Genomic DNA, 23991 nt, shown 5'->3' with positions numbered 1-23991 from the left:
CAGGAGAGTAACAGAAGATACACAAACCCAAGGACAATCACTTTTCACACTCTTTGCTAAGGAGTGTCTCCATGCCACATACCCTTTCACTAATCAAGCATCCCAAAAGCAAATCTCGATGTTGAACATTCCAAAGTTACAGGCCCATGGTAACATACCCATATACTCTCAGGAGCACTGCTAGGAAAATGGAGGGAAAGGGTGAACTGGCAAATTTATATACCAGTTGTTGAATTTTAAAGCAGAGAGCCAAAGTTATTAAGATGAACATAATTGCATTTGATTTAGAATTTTAAATCATTACCATATGTTACTTGGGGAGACTCCTAATATTAAAATATGGAGGGGGGATTTCTCTGTTCTTTGCCATTTACTCTAGAGATGTAAATGTACTTGAATAGCTCTGTGACCTTATCAGAAGTATGAGAAAAATGTTTAAAAGTCTATAAATTAAGTATTTTCATAGTTACCCATTTCCAGGCATAAATGATTTAGTAAGTAGGATGAAAAAGAAAAAAAAACTGAACTAAGGAATTACATTAAAAAAAATCAAAGACAATTTTCTATAGATGATGAGGGTTAAGAAAGAAAAAGGCTTAAGCTGGCTCTGAAATTTGCAGGGTTAATTTAGGGTCACTAGTCAATAATGATATGAAAATTCACTGTTAATTAGTTGGTTAATGCTATTCAATAAAGCAAGCTATATTAAAAATCTAATAATCTAGGCCAGTGGCCCTGGCTTCTGAAGGTCATGAATCATTTCAATGAAGAATACATTGCTAACATTGATCTCTTCTCATACTTTGCTCTTGTTACTTCATTAAGAATTCTAATAACTCAAAAGCCAGGTAACTTTTAAGTAGCACTGTAGCACTGTAGCACTGCCATCCCATTGTTCATCAATTTGCTCAAGTGGGGACCAGTAACGTCTCCATTGTGAGACATGTTATTGTTTTTGGCATATCAAATACACCATGGGTAGCTTGCCAGTAATGGAAATACATTAAACCAGACAGGAAACTGCTTTGTGGCATGGTCTCTAAACCCTCTCTCACACCAACTTCGGTTGCTTTAACAACTGAAGATTGCATTGATACACATGCATCAACTATGATCCATTTTCTGGACACCATGAAGATTATTCCTATAAAATTTGTTTGGCCTTTCCAGCATACCACTCTGTGCAAGGTCAGGAAGAGACTGAATTCTTGACACTGAAGAACACTAAATACCCTGGATTTTTGAGGCTTTGGTTCACCCAGAATTCTTGATTCTTTTACAGGCACCTCCTAGTGCATTACTGAGACTACAGAACTGGTCCAGAATCTGTCTCCGAAGATGTTCCATTACCTAAAGCTACTGCCAGTTGGAGGGACTTTATTCATTTAATTTAGCTGATAGGATCAATTACTTTAAGCTGAATTCTTAAACTTCAACCCAATTAATTTCTTCACTCAACCTAGTGTTGCCAGAATAAATACAGGACATCCAGAGAAAGGAACTTCAGATAACAAATTATTTTTTAGCTGTATGTTCTGAATAGTGCACGGGATGTATTAAACACAGTGTTTCTTTTCACCTAAGAATCAATCAACTGGGTTTCTCAAATCTTTGTTTTCTAAAAATAACAACACTAACTCAATCTCCTACTAATACCAGCCAGCAACAATACCTACCAAGCATTGAGTATCACTTGTATCACTTGTCATCCCGCTGATCTTCAATTTGCTCGAGCAGGTGCCAGTCACGTCTCCATTTGTCCCTGCTGAGTACTAGTGTAGCCCAATGGTATATGCTTGCTCCAGGAAAACGAAGAGCCTCAAAATGTTCATTCAGGGCTTTGACGAAGAAATCTGACCATCTTGTAGGTGGGCGGCCACGCGGTCTTTTGACGTCCTGGGGAATCCAGTTGGTAACAGCTCTAGTCCAGCTGTCATCTCTAAATCGCATTACGTGTCCAGCCCTTCTGATTTTTGATGCCTTGTAAAACGAGACAGCATTGCTGATTCTTGATTGTCGACGGAGGTCGGAACTCTGGATTCCTTCTCTCATTTGAGTGAAACGTGATACTCCTAGCATAGCTCTTTCCTTTCTTCTTTGGGATACCCAAATAGGTTCTCATCCTGTTTTTGTAGGTCTCTGAGGCATATGTTAATGCAGGAAGAACGGTGGAGTCAAAAAGATGTGCCCAGGGATGGAGGTTCTTCGTCCTCTTAACCACTTCTTCGGTGCTCTCAAAGGCATTCCACGCTACTCTCTTCCTCCTGTGCAGTTCTGGCACCAAGTTGTTCCTCATGTGGAGTTCTTGACCCAGGTACACATAGCTGCTGCATTTGGAGATGTTCGTTCCACTGAGAGCAAATGGAACGTTAGGGACTAGTGTGTTTTTCATGAACATTGTCTTGTGAGATTTAGCTACAGTCCAACCTTTCTAACCTCAAGGTCGAAATCGGCCAGCATTTGTGCCGCTTGGCTAATGTTATGTGTTATTAGAACAATATCATCAGTGAAGCAGAGGTAGTGTAGTTGCAGACCTATCTTCACTCCCATTCCTTCCCATTCCAGTCATCGCATGATGTTCTTGAGGGTGGCACTGAAGAGTTTTGGTGAAATGGTATCACCCTGCCGCACCCCTCTCTTTATGTCAATGATCACTTTCTTGTAGAATGGTGAGATCCTGGTGGTGAATCTGTAATACAGCTCGCGGAGGATCTTGATGTACTGAGTACTGAGTATGCCAGGGATTAATATGCCTTCATATGTTTTTAATTCTGAAAATAACCTTGTGATGTAGCTAATATCTTCATTTTACAGGTGTAAACATGAGGCACAGAAAAATAAACATTCTCTTATGAAATGAAATAGCTTAAGTCGAGATACTGTGAACACAGACACTTTCATCAGATAGAGGGGATGGGGTAAAATTTTTTGGAGAAAACATTCCAAACTGCTTGAAAACAAGAACAAATGCTTGATCTAGATCCTGAACACTCCAATTTTTGGGGCATGGAGTGTGCTTATATACTTTATCTTGGAAAAGTATCTACAACATGTGTCCTCATTTTCTCACTGCAGTCATTAAAACACTCATTGAATATTGAATTTAATCAATTAAGCTCTGGACGATCTTTCCAAGAGAAACTGGACAAGAGACACATCATTTAATAGCCAAATGATTAGACTTGTTCGATAAGAGCTATTTAAGTGAGCATGACTTATGGCTGAAGTGAAATGTTTAACTGATTAACCAGATTAATTGGTGCTGGCAGGGTACGGCAGGGTGTGGCTTATGGGTGTGATCCCTGGGTCACGGGAGATTGGGGGATAGTAAACAGAGGATCTTTGCTTCCAGGTCCCATTGAGTCCAGAGTTCATGGTCACAAAGTTCTGCATTATCTGGGTTCTGTGGGGCTTCATTCATGCATGAGTCTCGGCCAGAGCCTGGTGGTGGTTGTGTAGTGGAGATTGGCTCCTGGGGCTGGGTCCCTTGGGGTGGGGAGGGTTCTCACCTACCCCCTTCTGGACTTCGCGCCAGGCTGTTTTCAGTCAGGGAGCCCCAGAAGGAGGGCGGGTGAGTACCACACAACACATTATAAGACACTTCCTACCCATTCTCCATAATTAGCATGCCATATTTGATGGAGTTCAGACAGTAGGCAACAAATTATATATATATATATATATATATATATATATATATATATATATATGAGAATCTTTGCAAGCTACTGAGAGTATCCTGCCCTCACGGGCAGAGGCTGGCAATTTACCCGTAGTGTATTCGATATGCCAAAAACAGTAATGATAGGTCTCATTCCCCTGATCCTGAAAGAGCCTCCAATCATTGGGAAAGACAAGTAAGCAGAGGCTGCTAAAATCTCAGGGCTGGGAGGAATAGAGACATTACTGGTGCCTGCTTGAGTAAATAGAACAATGAGATGATAGTGAATCAGTATTAATCATGAGTCTCCAGTTGTTTAAGAGCAAAGATACATAAAAAGAAGGTATATTAAATATTTTTTTCCAGTTACACAGTATCAATATACTTGCAGAGCAGAGCAGGAATACACATCTCAAATTAGGAGATTAAGAGGAAATCTTGAAAGAGGTGGAAAATAATTGGCCTAACTCAGATAGAAGAGCAATGTGTTCACAGAGAAGCTGGGAAGTAGCTGTAGATGAGACAGAACTTCATCTCTCAGAATCACGGGGCTTCTGGATGTACCATTCTTGCAACATATTCCTAGTTCTGAAAAGTGAAGGGATAGGGACAGTTTAGGGAAAATGGCAAACTCTTGGTACTGTCAAATGACACTGAGATGGAACACAGTTCAATGCTTCTTAAGCTTCTACTTTTTACTGTTATATTTTCTGGTGCTGAAAGAGTATAGACACAAGATTAGGGCTTTGTGATAATAAATGGAATAAATGGAAGATCAAGAAGATGAGAGAACATCTTGGTGTTACCTGTTCTCATTCATAATTCATACATCCCACAACCACTATTTTCTCAAACTACTAAAATCTTTAAAATGTCTTAAAAGCTCAGATGAATATAATTTATTTGGGGGGAGTGGGGGAGGAGAGCACAGCACGGTGGTGCTCAGGGCTTCCTCCTGGCTCTGCACTCAGGGATCACTCCTGGTGGGGCTCAAGACCATATTGGGTACCAGGGGTTAAGCGTGGGTTGGCCATATGCTAGGAAAGTGTCTTAACCACTGTATTATCTTTCCGGTCCACAGATATCATTTCTAACTATTTCTAAACTTTAGGCATTTAGTAGTATACGGGGAGTCTTAACAATGTTTTGAAATTCAATTTTCTCTAATATTATAACTGCCTAGTTTATAGTTTAGCAATAGGGGAAGAGACTCAACAAAAAGAATAAACTAATGTGTACAGCTAGACCTATGACTGAGATCTCCAAGCTTGCTCAGATCAGGACTGGGCCTCCTCCACCAAGATCCATTTTCCAGTAGCCTGGCAGTCACACCCACTAACTTCCCCTGGCACCATGTAATCTCATCAACGGCCAAGATCCAGAGACTGTAAAACAAAGCCCCCAAAAGAGAGCAACTTAATTTTTCCTGGAGTCCATGACCTCTTTATCTTTATTTTTATTATTTTTTCCCACAAGGCAGAGCCTGGCAAGCTACCTGTGACATATTTGATACGCCCAAAACAGTAACAACAATGTGCTCTTCATGTTCCTGGAGCAAGCAAATGCCATTGGGCTACACTAGCATGCGACAGGGACAAATGGAGATGTATTGGCACCTGCTCAAGCAAATCAATGAACAATGGGATGACAGTGATATAGTGATACAGTGATAAAGCTAGACAACCAATATTATCATAATGTATTTTTTTGTGGACTTTTTTTTTTACTTTTGCTTTTAGGTTACCCCCAATGATGCTCAGGGGTTACTCCTGGCTCTGCATTCAGGAATTACTCCTGGTGGTGATCAGGAGACCATATGGGATGCTGGGAATTGAACTGGAGTCGGCTATGTGCAAGGCAAATGGCCTGCCCACTGTCCTGTCACTCCAGCCCCGTGTGTGTGTGTGTGTGTGTGTGTGTGTGCGCGTGAGTGTGTTTCAAAAGAGCTCTATTCTCTTGATTAAAAAACTGGACCCCATTAAGTATTTTAAAAAATCTGAACTTTGCCCTCAAATTTACATAGCACATCTCTTGACTTTTCTCAAAGAAGTTAAAGGGGGTTAGATAAAATAAGCCTGGTGTGTGTACTGGCCCAGGAGTCAACAAAGTCAAAATCATAAACTGTTCTTAGTTTCGTTTCTTATTTTGTCAAGTTGTCAAATACCTGATTTTCTCTCTTTCCTCATTTCAGTAAGGGATCGCTGAAGTCAACGATTTTTATGAATCCCTCTAGCTTTAAAAGTTCCTCTCTCTTTAGCTTAACTTGTCAGCAGAATTGACTTCTGCCCATTTGCATAGAACATCTTTTGAGTGATAGATTCCGCTAAATCACAAGTGAATCTGGGATAGTATCCAGGAAAAAAAAAAAGAGGATCTAACTATATAGGAATTCAGAAAGTAGGCAGCAGCTAAAGTAAAATTTCCAAAGCTTTATATTTTACAACAGGAATTGAATAACCGTTGCTTCTGGTAGAAGTATGACAGGTCTTCATCATTCTGGTGTGTGTGTGAATGACTTACTTGGATGGTCTGGATCCAGTGCAAACCTTGAACTTTTCTAAATAAGCAAATTGCAACTTATCTTAGTTAGGACTTGTAAGATATGTTCAGTATTTTATAATAACATATGTGGTCCTTTATTGGAGCAAAACCTTATATTCAACATGAAGTCTTTCTTTTTCCAAATAAAGATGATTTTACTGGATCAAGTTCAGATAATATTAACATTCATGGAGCAAGTCCAAACTTTCTTTGCTTTCTAGTAATTATATATGAACAAGAGTAGCTACACAACTCTATTAATATGTTTCACTTGTGTCAGGAGTAGCATTAGCAAGCATAACAAGAAAACATAAGAAAATAAACACTGAAATATAGACTTTAAAGGCATCCTCCACCGCTTATGGATTTTATTAAATAAATGCCAAAATAATTAAATTACTGCAAAATTTCAACAAAACGTTTGCTATTTATTTTGGCCTTAAATAAAAAACTCGAAAAGTTTATAATATCTCATGTTCTAAAATTAATAGATTTGATTTACTGAAATAAAAACATATCTCAATGAATTAGGTTTACATCTGAAACTCTCAGTCACTGCTGATGCATCTCGGAAACTTTGCTAATATCTCATTTTTGGGTTTTCATCTGTTTAAAAAAACTGACCTGGTTATTTAAAAAGTCTCTTTAAGTTCTGAGAGTTTCTGACTCAAAGTAACAGTTCTCAGAATGTACTGAGAGACCCTGAACCTATTTTGCTAGGTGAATTCTCCCCCCAAAATAGTGTAAAAATATACTGAGTTTTGAACATCTGTCACTGGATGGGGCTGGGTTCTTTAGAGCAAACTTCAGTGGCAAAGGGGGATTTCAATGTTTGAAGACCCTGAAGAAAAACATGATGGTCACTCTCATTCAGCAGAGTTATTACACTGCCCTTTGAATTCCATTTAAATTTCTCCTAGAAAATACAAACCCGAAGGAGTCTGCAAAACAGCAGAGGGCACCACAACCCCAACTAAAACCAAGGAAACCTCGGCATCAGATCCAGCCCCATCCATGTCCAGGCCTCTGAGAAGACAAGCTGCGGCCAGGTGCGAACAAAACACACTTCAAGGTGTATCTGGGAAACTGCCTACGAAAAGGATCTAGATTTACTTTCAGTGTCCATCCTGAGATCCACGGCCGTGCTTCTCTTTCTTGGGTACCTTCTGGAATAATTCACTCCCTTTGGGACACTGTATTTGAGAGAAAACACAGTTCCTAAAAAAAAAAAAAACTTTTTGGGTCAAACCCGATAATGCTCAGGGGTTCCTCCTGGCTCTGCACTCAGGTAAGTGCTCCTGGCGGTGCTCGGGGGGACCATATGGGATGCCGAGGATTGAACCTAGATCAGCTGCGTGTGAGGTAAATACCCTACCCACTGTACTATTGCTCCAGCCCCACAGTTCGTTTTTTCTTTTTCTTATCTGGTCACACCCGGTGATGCTCAGGGGTTGCTCCAGGCTCTGCACTCAGGAATTATTCCTGGTGGGACTCAGGGAACCATATGAAATGCCAGGGCTTGAACCCAGAATGGCCTCGTGCGAGGTAAATCTCATACCCGCTGTACTATTGCTCCAGCCCCAAGAAACAGTTCTAAGTTGGAGGACTTGCAGGGAAACCGAGAAGCAGGAAGATGAATGTGGAGTGTGAGGATCACTAAGGAGAATGGAGATATGGTTTGAAAGTAGCAAACCATATGGGGCTGGAGTGATAGCACAGTGGGTAGGACGTTTGCCTTGCATGCGGTCGACCCTGGTTCGATTCCCAGCATCCCATATGGTCACTCGAGCACTGCCAGGAGTAATTCCTGAGTGCAGAGCCAGAAGTAACCCCTGTGAATTGCTAGGTATGACCCCCCCCAAAAAAAATGGTGCCAACTCTGGGAGCAGGAAAGATAGTACCGTGGTAAGGTACTTGCCTTACATGTAGCCAACTCAGGTTCAATCCTTAGCATCCAGCTTGGTCTCCAGAGACTCGAGGGCAGAGTCAGGAGTAAGCCCTGAGCACAGTCAAGTATGGCCAAAAAATTTTAAATAAATAAAGCAGCAACTTCGTATACTTGAGGAGATCACATGTGAAGCCTGGGGAAGACGAAATGTCACAGAGACCCCAGCCCGGGGTGGATGGAGTTCACAGGTGAGGAACTGTGGGAAAGAATTTTGAAACAAGCAGAGCTGCACACCGTGAGCTGGAAAGTTTGGGAAGTGTCCAAGCAATGACTGTCTGCACTTTACGCACGGGCTGCAGAGGCTGGAGAACTGGGAAGGGGCTGGAGTGGATGATGAAGAATCTCTGATTCTAATACATTAATTACACTTGTCATTATGTCAGCTTGCATAGAGTCTGATTAACTTCTAGGAAACAAGTATGAGATTACACACACTTATCCAACACCAGCCTATTATTTCCAAAACTCAGGTCATCATAACGGTGATGAGCTCAGAGATCTGTAACTAAAACAACGATTATAATTGTTCAAGGAAAGATAAGAATGATTAAAGGAGTTGCTAATGGTTATTCGTTCTGTTGATGGGAAACTGGATCCAGTGGAGCGTCTGGTTATCATTACGTGTCTGTATTCATCCACACACATGCTTTGATACCCCTATACACATGTACTTTTATAGGCAGAAAAAGAAGAAATAAGCTTATAGAGAAGGCCCATGATTCCTTATCTAATTATCACGCAATAATAGCACAAAGACCTCTGAGGCCTGATAGGCTGAGTTTGAATCCATCCTCCTCCACTTATGAGCTATGAGGCTCTGGACAATGTCTCCATGACAGTGCTTCTCAAAGGCCCCCACAAGAGCAACCGCAGCGTTGTCAGGGAAGAGGTGCAAATTCCCAGTGCCCACCCCGTCAAACAATCTCACCAATCTGATTATTTTCACAAGCCCTCCGGACCTTGGGCTTCTTAAAATTTTTATACTTGTGACCACTTTCGATCAGAAAAATGTTTATGTGACTCTGGTATCCAAATCAAACATTTACTGATAACATCGTCAAAGAATTGACCTCAAAAATCATCCCCCTTTTAGAGTCCACAGTTTAAGTGGCTGGTTCTGAGTGACTTCTGGTGTACAGCAAAACTCAAGAACTCCCATCCTGTCTGAAGAAGTCCCAGTTTGCCCATCTGTGAAATGAGGGCAAATAGGGTTAGTCCAAGAAATAAATGAGTAATTTGCTGTGCTGAGACATGTGCCCAGTACATGCTCAGGGATATAGAAAAGGGCTGCCTTCTATTATTATTTAAAAATCACATTTTTTTAAAAAAAAGGAAAATCAAATGTAATTATTATGTCATTTGGAAGTAGAAACAGTGAGAAATATTACTTTGCTAGGGATAATAAGGAAATGACCCTCACAGAACTGTGGACTGGAAAATTATGCAGGTTTCTTAAATCAGGGCCTACAGGATTTCAAAGGATGACAGGCCAGTCAAGATGTCAGCATCTGCAGACGACCCTTCTGGTCTTTTCTACACATATTTTCTAAGGAAGGTCACAGGCATCCGGCTTGACAACCTCCACACATACTCAGATGGTCCTTCTGAGATGACCCAAAGCAGCCTCGCTAACACCTGAGGTCTTTGTGTTCATCTGGATGATGGAAGCTAACTGGGACTCTGTAGATCTTCATGATGAAGAAGTGAGTGATTTGCTAATTCAAAGTCAAGGGGATAAAACTTTTTTTTTAAAGGCACTTATAGCTCATCTTACTGATGTTTCCTGTATGCCCTGAACTTTAGGTCACCTGAGTATGCTGGGACTTCTCAAATCATTCAAATTTGGGGGAGTCTTTAATTCTATTTTCAGGAGTGTAAGATAGGGGCAATGGTCCGTGTGGTGATGTGGTAAGGAGAGTGATATTCTTTTCCTTCCATGGCACTGAGGCTCATGAAAGAGAAGAGATATGGTAACAACCAACACTCATCATTGCTGAATTACTAATTTTCACAGTGGTGTGTACCACTTGGAGAGGTTAATTCCACTGCCCCATCTTGAGAAGCCAGTCTGTGGTAGGGCTGCAATTCTGTGCCAACCTTAGACTCCAGAATATGTGCCATCCTTCCAGTGCAATGTTCCCAAGAGCTGTTACTTTACGGCCACTTAAGCCGGGGCTGCTGGGGAGATGCTGTAATGTTCACTTCACACACAATTACGCAATTAGTAAAAAGAAACTCACAACGGGCAGACTGATGCTAATAATCTTAAAACAATTGTCAGGAAAGAGATATCCCATTGTTGGTAAACTGTCAATTATGATTTGAATTCATGAAATTGCCAATGAGTTCTTAGCATTGGGCTATAATTCACAGTGAAGTTTTGCACTTAGAAACCCTTTGCTAATGACACACCACAGGTTCATCCTATCTGACGATGGGGAAGTAAAGCTGGTGAAGAGACACCTTTGGCGTCAGGTGACCGAGATTCACGGGGACAGTATCTCTCTTCTATCACGGCATGTTCCAGTGCAAAATAATTACGTCAGGATTCTGAGGATGAGGAGGTTTAGGCCTCAGTGCTCCAAACATCTTCAAAGATGGCACTAAGGTACAGCCTACACAAGAACCCTGGGAGGGGAGACTTCTGAGAACCCCTCTCTTCACTGGCCCAGAGGGACAAAGTGCTTTTCTTGATAAACCACCACTCTGGATAGAGAAACATCCCAAAGGGACACAGGCTGTGAGGTGCGGTTATAGAGAGAAAAGAACAAGACTCAGAAGAACAAATGCAGTGACAGGAAGTAGGGAACAGCAATCTGGTGCTGTGGTTTGCAGTCACTGAATGTGGGATTTGGGAAAATTCTCACAAATTTGGTTTGCATGTGAATTCCTTTATGGTTTATCATTAGCACTTGTCTGATTTGTACATGTGTGGTACATACCTCTACACAACTTCTTGGACACAGAGGGGTCCTGAGAGGAACAAGATCAACAAGTTTTGCTAGAGAGGGAACCCCCCCCAAAAAATGGCCAAAATATAAAGCTGAGGTTTGGGAGAAATTTCTGGTGTGAAGCAATTTCTGAGATCAGGAGTAGAAAACAGAATTTAAACTGTTTCAAGAGAAGGAGAGGAGAGGAGGGGAGTGGGTGAGGCGAGGAGGGGTGAGAACAGAAGGGAAGAGATGGAGCACGAATGGGAGATGAGAAGATTAGAGAGGAGGGGCCAAGAGAGGGGAGGAGAAGGGAGGAAGAAAGGGGAGATGAGAGGAGAGAAAGAGAGGAGAGGACAGGAAAGGAGGAGGGGAATGGATGTAAGGGTGGAGGTGAGGGCAGCAGTGGAGATGAGAGGAGAAAAAGGAGAAAAAGGAAAGGCTAGAATAGGAGATGAGAAAGAGAAGACAAGAGAGAAAAAGAGCAGAATAGGGGAGAGGAAACGGCAAAGAAGAGAGAGAGGGTGGAGGACAGAGGTGGCAGGGCTAGGTGGGGACGGGAGAGGAGCGGAATATACACAGAGTTTATGGTGCTGCCTGGAAGTTTTGCCAGGAAATACAAAGGAGGAAAGGAAGAAGGAAGATGGGGCCGGAGTGGTAGTACAGCAGGTAGGGTGTTTGCCTTACATGCAGCCGACCTGGGTTTGATTCCCAGCATCCCATATAGTCCTCCAAGCAACACCAGGAGTAATTCTTGAGTGCAGGGCCAGGAGTAACCTTTGAGCATTGCTGGATGTGGCCCAAAAAGCAAAAACAAAGAAGAAGGTAGATGAGGGAGGAGGTAATGGGGAGCATAGCACAAGGAGGGATAGACTCAGGTACCGGGAGATACTATCAGAGCACACAGCTGTCTGGCTCATGGAAGGCACCCAATCTGGGCCAGGGTGAGGCTGCACTCACAAGAACAGGAGCACAATATGGGAGGTTCAGTGCTCACACAGCCAGGTGAGAAATCAGGTGAGAGGCGAGCTCAAGTCCCAAAGACTCAGCGACTCCCGTGGGTACTTAAATAACCATCAGGGTCTGAGAATGCAGAGTGTCAACAGCTTTCTACTCACTGCATCCTTAAGGAAGAACGCAAACAATCCTGGATCTGTTTCCACGAGACCCCAAGTGAAGCAGAGCTGCGTTGCTCTGATTCTAGAATTCAATATGGGGCCCGCCAGGCCTTCAAGACTGGAAAGGAGGTGAACTCTCAGGAATCCACGGCTACAGAACAGGTCTGCCTCCTTGTTCTATCCTTAAGATTAAGAGCCACTAGAGCTAACGCTACGGCAGCTGAGGGACCCCAAGGACAGTGATGACACTTCCACAGGCCCGGAGGTGAGAACACACACCAAGGGTCACTGATGGAGGGACGGACACCGGGGATGGGAATGGAGTAGGAACACCCACTGCAAGCCTCAAACAAGCTCGTCAATGACTTTGTAAATCAGTCATAGACTGTGGCTTAAAAAAATTTAGGCAACTTAGGAGAAATGGATACATTTTTAGGGGGGGGGAAAGATGAACAGCTACAACAAAACCCAGGTAGACCCTCCACAACCCCCAACGTAGCTTCAGAGCTCTGGGGACACATCTCTGGGGACATTTGTGCTCTTGGGGTTGGGGTGGTCGCCTCGAACACCATCTTTAGTCTGTAAGCTAGTTTATCTCAGGCAAACTCAAGGGCACTGTGGTTTTAATTAGGGCAGTTTTAAGAGATTCGGTATTAAAAAATAGATTCTCTGCTGCTAGAAATACATCCCCCCTCCCTTCATTGGCCTTTGTTTTAAAACATCAAGATTCAAAGTGAGAAGCAAAAGGTACACTTTGATTTTGCTTCTAGCTTTTTAACTATGTTGAGATCACTCTTGGAATGAAGGATACAAAAGCTGAGTAATAATCCTAATGATCACGTAATAGGTGTTCTTCAGACTTCAGATTTCCAAACATCCAGATGTTTGGCCTTCGCCGACAGTACGCAGATGACTGATTGCATGGGTTCAGCTCTCATACAGCTAGCTTCAGGACCGGAGCTAGGCCTTTGTTTGTAGCCATGGAGTTAGAAATTAAAATTATTCTTTCAAAATGCAGGGGTGCTGTAAGCAGCCTTGGAGTCACAGGTCAAATCCCACCCTAGACCATTTCAGAGATGTCCTGTCTCTGGTGACTGATGCCTCAGCCAGCGCTGGGTAGCTGTACTTATACCCCGATGGTCCTCTCTACTGAAATATTACAGCTTGGTCCTTGGCAGGAAGAGTGTGTCAAGCCCTTTGGATAAATCATCTCCTTTCCTTAGCTAATTAGCTTTCTCTGCTCGTCTTGAAAAGGCCAGATAAATCACTGTATTTTATACATATGGTCAACAGTCTGAAGAGATGCAGTAATGATATTCGGCCTTTGTTCAAGGTAAATTAATGAAACTGAATATCTGGGGGAACAGAAGGTTCATGAGATGCTCTTTACCTTGGAAATAATTACACATCTGCTAAGGAAGCAGCCAACTTACGATGCACAGGTAAATACATGGCTACTATGCTCTTCACAATGTCCAGCCAACCCGTAGAATTCTTAATTACATACATTATTTCCAAACATAATTTAACTGTGGTACACAAAGGATCAAAAACTCAAATGTATCTCAACAGACCCTAAATTAGTCCACAAAACTAAATTTACCAGGGTATACGCGGAATGGACATTGAGACAATGCTGGAGGGATGCTAATATTTTGGTGGTTATGAATCCGTATTATAACAGCAATATTATAAATCAGAGTGCCTAAATAAAAGATGGGGGAAATAAAATATTCTATTGTTGAATTTATTATACCTACCCACTTTTATACATCAATGATTTTCTCAAGTTTATTGCAAAAGAAAAATGTAAACAGGAAATTAAATATGTCCTATTTGTATACCTAAAAGCAGAGTAAAACAGTAAATGAGGTTAAAAAATCATTTTTGTGAATATTTTCTACCATTTAAATTTATAATTATTAACTATTAAGTCATAAGATCAATGACGATATAATGTTTTTCTAAAAATAATTCGCTTGGGGGAATCCAAACATTTCTAAGTACCTAGAAATATTTTAATGATGCTTTATGGAAATAAAGGCTTAATTTATACATGAAAAATCTGTATCCAGTGATAAAGATTCAACAGCACTTTTCACAAGTAAACATTTTTTTGTAGCTTTCTCTAAAGAGTTTGAAGTGAAATGTATGTTGTAAATTAATCTAAAGCATGTTTTCGTATTTGCAGTCATGGCCATCAATTCACTAAAAGTACCTTTCAGTCAAAATTCTGTATCTAGCCATTTGATTTAGTGTAGTCTACTGAGACTGGATGGAAGAAGAAACGTGTGAAAATTTAAAACACTGAAAGTAAATATAGAAGATTTTATAGGTTATAAAAATAATTGAGTACAAATCCTGTATTTAATTTCAATCTCTAACAAAATTGTCCTGTCTTCGTCAAGAATCTTGAATGAGAAGACTTTACTGCTCCAGAAATAACCTAACAATGCAGTTTTCCTATCAGCTGCACACAATTCATAACCTTACAATATTTCTCATCAAACAGGAATTAATTCAGAAGGCCCTGACTTTGCAAAGGATCCACGATGAATATGCAATAATTCAGGGGCAGCTGTTAATATCCTGATCATAGGTATTAATGTTCCAAAGGGCTGAGTAAGTTTGCCACGTAACAAGCTCATAAAGCATCTAGTTTCCAGTATTCTTTATCTTGGAGTTTTGCCTGCATCTCAATCTGAAATGTGTTTTCTCAGCCCTCTCTTTTGGAGAACTCATGTTTTCTCTTTAACATGTAACTCTCTCTCTCTCTTAATATTTCTCTAAATAAAATGACTTTACTTCATTAAAAAAATTAGTTTTCATGGATGCTGGACAAGTATTCTGCATTGAAATTCTTTCCAATGTTGTACAATTATGCTTCCTCTGTTCCAAAGGCCCTGGGATCTCTAGGAACGTGATGTTCCCTCTCTGTGGCCTTCTCCTGTCCAGCACCCGCAGAAAGATGGGTCAACTAAAGTACAAAGAGAATTTTGATGTCAGGTTCTCCAATTCCACCTGATGTTTCTCACCTCATCAACACATTCTCAGTTGGTGCCTGCTTTTATTTTTTAATTCAATTTTTTCTTGTTGTTTTGGGGCCATACTTGGTGGTACTCAGGGTTTACTCCTGACTCTGTGTTTAGGAATGATTTTTGGCAGTGCAGTGCTCAGGCTACCATTTGTGGTGCTAGGGAATCAATCTGGGTTGGCCACATGCAAACCGAAGTCTCTACCCCTGTACTATCTCGCTGGTCCCTGGTGTCTCCTTTTAATCCATAGCTGGACCTTAGATAACATAAGTGGATTAGGGGCACCAACATTGGTGCAGCTGAAAATCCTCAAAAAACTTAAAATGAAGTTTCCATATCCTTGGGTTGGTTCCTTGTTCAGGGATCCAACCAATACCAGGTGTCAGTTGAATCCCAGACAGAGAGCCTGCACAGAGAAAAGAACTGCATGGCTAAGTGGCCCCCACAACGTTCAGACCCATGCTGTTCTAGAGTCAAGTGTCTAGTCTTTACTGTTCAGAAATGCAATCATTGGGTGGGAGAGATAGTACAGTGGGTAAGACACTTCCTTTGTATGTGAGGGGCACTGTTCCTATCACTAACACTGCAGGTGGTTCCCTAAACCCTGTTAGGAGTGACCCTGAGCACAGAGCCGGGAGCAGTCCCTATACACCAATGGGTTGTCCCTAATACCCCCTCTTAAAAAAGTAAATGCATGGGCTGGAGGGATACTAAAGCAGGCAGAGTGCTTGCCTTGCTTAAAGTCCCAGGTTAAATCCCCAGCGTCCCACATGGTCCCTCCAGGAGTTCCTGAGTACAGAGCCAAGAGTAACCACGGCGCATCACCAGCTGTGACCCAAAACAAAACAATTTAAAAAAATGCAATAAAACCCGGAGTGGGAAGTGAAGGAAGCCCTCAGAGGCATCCACACTGGACATAGGGAAGCAATGATGGGGGCAGCTGGTCAGGAAGCCCCAGAGAAATCCTTATCCATCCTATTCTGGGGTGCTTCTGTCTTGCATGCGAGAGGAGAGATGTACTGAACACATGCTGACCCCTGGTCCCTTCAGCTGATCTTGTGGATTTGTCTTTTCTGTCACAAACATTTCTGCTGGGCCAATGATGATAAAGAGAAGGGTGACCCCATGTGTAATTCATTACAGAATCCCACTTGTGAGTCTGTTGTCTTCCCTACCTGGCCATTAACAAAGAACCAAAGTCTCAACAGCGCCCCCACGTGGCCGGTCAAACCATGATGGACCTCAATTCAATTTCCCTCAAAACCTTCCAACACTGTCATCTTCCCTAATTTTGCAAACTTTCAACCAAAGATCTACTTTTCATTATTTACACTACCCATGTATGCTCAAACGATGCCAGGGATTTATTTTTCATTTTGTTGTTCACATATGTCAAAGATAATTGAAACAGATATGTGGGTAGGTAAGTTTGAAATGAATCATCCACAAATCCACACTTGAAGTGTGCGAGCATTTGGGGAGTTATATAATTTTTCAACTTTAACTAAAGAAACAACAAGTACCACACACAGTGAAGAGTTTTGCATTATTACAGAAGTTTAGAGAATAAAAACAACTCCTTTGTGTGGCCTTTAATGAGCAAATGGAATTATTTAACAAATGATGTGGGTTTGGGTTTTAAGTTTTCAATATTTCTGTTTAAATGTTTAATGTGCAGTTGAATCATTTTTGCCTTTCTTGGGCCTCAGTTGAATCAGGCGGCCTCAAACAACTTTATAATATGGAAAATTTGAGTCTATGAGAGAGTTTTCATTTGGGGGGGGAGGAAGTATGCATAACAGGATTACAAAGACTTAACCACTGAGCCACATACTAGACCCTGGAAGTTTTTAAAAAAAACAGGTCACTTGACAATAAATGCAAAGGGCGGAATACAAGGAAACTCTTGCCCTTTACTCACTCTGAAAAGAGGAAAGTCTCGCATTCTGTCACTTTCTATTCCATAAATGAGTACAATTTGTGGAATTGTACTTTTTGTAAAATTGTACTTTCTATGTCTGTCCCTCTCTTTCTGACTCATCTCACTTAACAGAATTCAAGACTTATACCCAATAATAGTAGAGATGAATACCAGGAGGTTTGCTCCATGGCTTGGAAAGTGGCCTCACAGGCTGGGAGAAAAGGCAGCTCAGATAGAGAAGGGATCACCAAGTAAAGGGTGCTTGCAGGGCCCTCTATGGATGGAATAGGCATGCTGAAAGTAGACTATAGACCGAATTATGGCCTCTCAATACCTCTATTGCAAATCACAATATCCAAAAGGAGAGAGAGAGCGAGAGCAAAAGTGAATGCCCTGCCACAGAGGCGGGGTGGGGTGAGGGGGGTGGGGTGGGGGTGGTGTGAGGGATACTGGCATCATTGGTGGTGGAGAATGGGCACCAGTGGAGCTATGGGAACTCGAACATTGTATGACCGAAACGTAAGCATGAAAGTTTGCAAATCTGTAACTGTACCTCACAGTGATTCATTAAAAAATAAAATAAAAAAAAGTGAAAAGTCTTCCTTCTTGTTCAAGGTCCAAACTATTCCTTTAATTCAACATCACTTAATGAAAGCAGAGAATATTTATTTTGCATACACAGAAGTTGAGAGATTAAGGAAATCCTATCAAACTCTTGTTATAACTTAGCTTCCTTCTGAAAATCCAATGATTAAATATCTCTCCCCTCCCTCCGTATCTCATAGATGGATACTTTTTCTCCTGAAATTTATTACGTTTGATACTTGGTGACCTTAGGGGCTTAGCTGGTCCTTTGGGGCACTGCGTCAACTATTTATAAAACTTCCCAATGACCACAGTGATATAGTTTTTTAAAGAATTTTGTAATTTGATGTTATTAGATGAATCCACAATGAACTCCTGACTCTTAGATCTTACGTTACAGCCATGAAAAAAAATCTAAAGTTTATTAAAATGAAAGCTATGCCTTAATATGATAGCCTACTGCATTTAATATGATTTTTGTTCCCTACAACTTAAGAATGTAGAGTATTTTCAGTTACCCAATTCAAAGAGTGTGGCTTTCTGTTTGGGAAAGAGTGAAATTTTAGGGTCTTAAAGAGATACCATCCTTACCCACTGGCCTACAGTGAGCAGCTAAATAAAGACTGTTCCAGTCTTCAGATGGCTTATCTAGGTTGAATTATATTCCCCTCACTCCCATCTTATCAACCTATAAGTTCTAAATCCAAAAACGCGAGAATGCTAACTGGATCTGGAAATAGAGTTCAAAGAGGTCATTACATTAAAATAAGAGCTTTGGTGGATTCTCCTCTTAAATGACTGGTACTTTACAAGAGCTGCAGGGAGGTAGAATCCACAAACCAAGGAGAAATCATCCCAGAATAAACAAGTCCTGCAAAAACCCAGATTTGTAACAGAAAGGTATTCCTGTTTAAGTCTCACTGTTCATAAAATGAGGTTCTGGCAGTCCAAACAAAAAAAAAACCCAATTTAATAATCAACTTTAAATTTTTTAATTTAAGGGAAGAAATCAGGTGAAGTGTGGTAATGAAAATAAATCCTAAAAAAAGTATTCTGGTATTAGCAAACAATGTTTAGGTTGAAACCAATGATTTTATGATTTGGGTTAAAAGGGATAATTGAAAATAACTCTAAGTAGTGGAAAGAATTCAGGATGTCGACTCCACAGAAAAGAATTATCACTTTTTTGGTTGGAATGTTTGTGTCTCCTTTGAGTGATAACAAAGCTATATTTGGAATGTTCTTGTGGGCTGTTGTGGAATGCCCAGGTCCTAGATCCCAAACACAGTGGTTCCCACATGTGACTCACACTCACCCACTTGAGAATGTGATATCCCCATTTTGTATTGTTCTTGCTATGACCAAGGCATGATTTTGTGGGTGAACGTGTTAAAGCAAGATATAGGAGGAGGAGAAACAGATGCTAGTGATGCTTAAGTTGCCTGTTTATTTAAAAAAAAAACCCTAAAAAGATTTTGGAGTAGTTATTTAGAAATCATCTAATGCATTTTTAATCTTGGATGAACTAAATGTGGCAACCCCTGAGTTACCAGTGGCACTGCAGAGAGACAAAGGAGAGAAAAACATGGTGTGTTTGCTTGTGTGTGTATGTGTGTGTGTGTGTGTGTGTGTGTATACACACGCACATGCTTGTGAGAGAGAGTGAAGGAAAGAAGAAAGAGAAGAAGGGGGAAAGGATGGGGAGAGGAAAAAAGAACAGAAACATTAAAAAATTATTTTGTATAACATGTTATTTCAACCTCCAAATTCTGCATTAAATTTATGACAAGATAGCTAATAAGCATTGTCATGCCAAATGACTGAATTCTATTCAATAACCAATTTGCTAGAGCATCTCTACCTCCTATTCCCTGCTTCGTCTAAACAGTACCTGCACAGTTGGCCCAATAACATTCTTTGTCCTGTATAATTGGCTCTTCATTAGAAAAGCTCTGTACCTGCTTTCTATCTGAAATTCTATTACATACAATAGTCTTTACTATTATTCCTCTAAGTGGCAATGATTCAAGTGCAATATAACGGTTAGTTTTATGTCAATTTGGCTTGACTACAGGGTTTAATAATGTAATGACACACTATAGGCTCCGCAGTGGAGGTGTTTTGTAGATGCGGTTCATATCTATAGCTACAAAATACCTTTGACTGTAAAGATAGACTCAGGTAATGTAGAGGAGCATCGAGGGCTCACCCAATCAGCTGAAGGTTTTAAGAACAAAGCAGATTTTCCAAAACTGAGGAAGTCCAATCTAGATTGCAGCTGAGCTCTTGCCTGAGTCTATAGCCTGGTGGGCCTCCCTATTAACTGTGCTAACCTCCACGGGAACATCAGTCAATGACTCAAAGTGAGTCACTTTACACGAACCCACTCCCAACACTAACAGTTCTTTACAGTCTTTTCAGAAATAAAAGTCTCTTAAGTGTAGGAAAAATGAACAATTATCTGTGAAATAATTGCATTTAGTAACTATTTCAAATCATACAGAAAGGTTCCTTCAGGTAGATAAAAGACTTGAATGTGAGACTCAAAGCCATAAAACAGAGGCATCACCTGTACTCAAACTGATCCTTGACATGTCTTTAGGAACTTATCAACAATACAAAGAGAAACAGAAACATATGTAGTTCCAGGGATTGACCAGGGATAGACACAAGCAAGGCAAGTGCCTTAGCTTCTGGTCTACCTCTCTAGCTCCTAGCATGGGGATTATTAAAACTAAACATGCGACAGGGACAAATGGACACGTTACTGGCGCCTGCTCGAGCAAATCGAAGATCAATGGGAAGACAAGTGATACAAGTGATACAAACACAGAAACACCGTATAGATCCAATAAATTCTACTACCTATCAAAAAACATAAGAACACAAATTTGAAAAGATAAGCACCACTATGTTCGCTGCATCACTATCCACAATAGTTGAGATCTGGAAATAAACCTAGAACCCATTAATAGATAATGAAAGAATACTAATATGGTATCATATCTAATACGTATATATATATATATATATATATATATATAAAAGCACACACAAACACATAACAAAATACTAAGTTTTGAAAAAGATACACTCTCCATTTGCAATAACAGGGATATCTTTCATGGAACTGCAAACTGAGAAAGTCTGTCGCAGGATGTAAATTTGTAAATTCCTATCATCCACCAGCTACAGCCCTTGTCTTGTCGTAATTCTCTTTTGCTTCTTTCTAAGCATCCTTCACTGAAGTATAGTTGACATAGAATACTGTGAAGGAATACAGAGTATTGATTTAATAGGCATATATTGCAAAATAACCACCACCATGGCCTGCATCTGACCAAAACCATAGCCTAACACCTGCAACTTGCCACACAATTACCGTCTTTTTGTGTATGTGAAGGGAATGTTCCCAGGCTCTGGAGGATTGTACAGTGAGTAGGGCATTTGCCTTGCACACAGCTGATCTGGGTTTGATCCCCTGCATCCTATATGGTCTCCTGAGCACTGCCAAGAATAATTCCTGAGTACAGAGCTAGGAGTACTCTGAGCATTACTGGGTATGTCTCGGAAAGCCAAAAAATAAAAATTTAAATTTTAAAAAGAAGGGAACATTCCTTCTCCACTCCCTGTGTAACTCTCACGTTTCTGAAACAGTTTTATTAGCTATAATCATCACACTGTCCAATAAATTCCCAGAAGTTATTCTTCCTACACATGGAAGTGTATGCTCTTTGCCCAGTATTACCCAACTCTCCCACTATTCTGGACTCTGTTTCTACAAGATCACCTGTTTTTAGCTTTCACATATAAACAATCCCATACCATATTTGCCTCCTTCAGTTGAAATTATTTCAGTTAATGTGATAAATGACCTCAAGGACAAGACATATTGCTATAAATACACAAACGCCAGGATGTTCTTTCTCATGTCTGGATAATATTCTATGACCTACACACTCCGGAGGGTTTTTTTTTAAATTATATTTACCCATCCATGGACAGTTGTTGTTTCCATAAGTCAAAAATGGTAAAGGAAGCTGCAGTGAGCAACGGTGTGGAGAGGCAGCTTCAAGAGCCTGTTTAGGATTTCTGTGAATACATATCTAGGAGTGAAGTATCTGAAAAGCATGTTCTATTTTAATTTTTTTAAGACTGTCCATATTATTTTCATAGCGTTGGCATCAATTTACACTTCCACTAACGGTGGAGATGGGTTTCATCCCCTTGAGCCCCCCTCCCTCCAGCACTTGCCTCTTGTATTTTGATAACAGTCACTGTATGAGAAGGAAGGTGCTCGCCCAAGGCCTGATTTGAATATCCTGATGATTAATGATGCTGAGCATTGTTTCATGTACTTGTTGACCATATGAATGTCTTTGTTTTTTTTAAATGACTATTAAGTTCCTATGTCCAAATTTTATAATCAAGCGACCTATTTTAAAATTAGTTTTATATTGTGAGCTGTTTTTAGAATTTTGATAGCATTAGTTACATGACTTTATATGTCTTAGTGGTACAAATTCATACTTTTACATCAGCATCACCAACAAAGTACCAGTATTCCTCCACTTGATTCTCATTTTTAATTCACTGTCACTGTATCACTGTCATCCCATTGCCCATCAATTTGCTCGAGCGGGCACCAGTAACGTCTCCATTGGGAGACTTGTTGCTGTTTTTGGTGTATTCTATATGCCCCTTTTTAATTGAATTTTTTTTTTGCTACTGAGTTAAGAAAGTTCCTTATCACTGTATCACTGTCGTCCCGTTGCTCATCGATTTGCTTGAGCGGGTGTCAGTAATGTCTCCATTTGTCCCTGTCGTGTTCAGGGTCAGGGAGTTCCTTATATATTTAGATATTAACATCTTATCAGATATATGATCTACAAATAATTTCTCCCATCCCACAGCTCTCATTTTATTGACGGTTTCCTTATACACTGTTCCTTTTTAATTTGATGAAGTCTTACTGATAACATTAACCTTCTTTATTCCTCTTAAATATTCAAAATGAGAGCAACTACTTCCTGTCCAATACACTCTGTTTTACTCAGGTTTATTTCTGTATTTCAAAGTATTTATGAATACTGACAAGGTGTTAGTAATTTTTTCTCATTGTAGGCAGAACCCTTGTTACAACTTTGTTCCCATGTGAATTAAAAAGGAAACTTGTTCAAAGACCGTTTTGTAAAATGGTCAGTAATTAAACAAAACAAAATGGGAAACAAAAATCCCCAAGAGAGGATGCCTGCTAGAACTTTGCAATTCTATCGTAGGGGAGAATGTAGATGTTGCATTTATACAAATTACTGCTCCTTTGTTTGCATTTTGGTTTTTTAAATATTTTGATTTATCTTTTGAATATGAAATTCATATATAAGTGAATAAAAACTCACGATACTCACAGTCCTTATGGAAAGTCATTCCAATTCCCCCACCAAGCTACTCAGCGAATTCCTTCTAGAATCACTATTGTTCTTGTGAATTTGAAAGGTTTGAATGAATATGAAAATAAAAACCATAATCATTCCTCCCTTCTCCCACAAAACGGTCATTTACAAATTGTACATTAATGCAGACATTCATACATGGACTAGATTTACAATAAATTATTCAAATATGAATTAAATATCCCCAAAAAGGAACTGGAAGAAAAGAGACACATGAAATGTGTTAAGCAGTTTTCATTTGCTTCTCCATCTATCATGCCAAGAGCAAAGGATAGAGCTACCCGCTGTCCAGGAGAGGAGGAGAATTCTGGAAAGTCTGTGGGCATGGTGAGCTTCACAGACATACCCGGTCATCAATCTTTCCAAAGAGAAAGCATCGGGTTGTCAGGAAGATGAAGAGAAATAGCAAGAAATGGTTCGCCACAGCTGCAGCCAGGAGAAAGCCTGCGAAGTGACCCCGTGATCCTAATGCTTTGGCCATCTTGCTTTACTCCTCCATCTCTAAATTCCCAGTTTTCTCTGCTACTTCTTTTCTGTCATCTGGGCTGGATTAATGGAGAAATGGGAAGGAACCACAGCAATTATCTGGAAAATTAAGTGGAAAAAAAACCCAAATTACTTTCCCCCTAAAGGTCCAGGCAAATTTAAATGCCAATATTTCCTATGATTGAGATGACTTCAAGTTTTAGAACATATAATTTCTTTCAGGAGCATAAAGTTGCTGTTTTTAAAAGCATGGCCATCACAAATTTCTTCTCGAAATTGTAGGTTATTATTAAGCTGTCTTAATTTGTATTTA

At 40.4% G+C, this 23991-nt stretch overlaps 1 protein-coding gene across 2 annotated transcripts in view; it reads right to left on the bottom strand.

Annotated features, from left to right (window-relative positions):
• Nucleotides 1–23991, bottom strand: part of FBXL7 (F-box and leucine rich repeat protein 7) — a 434915-nt gene that overhangs the window by 96092 nt on the left and 314832 nt on the right. The gene's annotated exons all lie outside the window — the stretch shown is intronic.

Source organism: Sorex araneus, chromosome 1, assembly GCF_027595985.1.
Source record: "Sorex araneus isolate mSorAra2 chromosome 1, mSorAra2.pri, whole genome shotgun sequence".
In the NCBI taxonomy this organism is placed as follows: Eukaryota; Metazoa; Chordata; class Mammalia; order Eulipotyphla; family Soricidae; genus Sorex; species Sorex araneus.
This window is presented reverse-complemented; position numbering and strand designations above follow the sequence as displayed.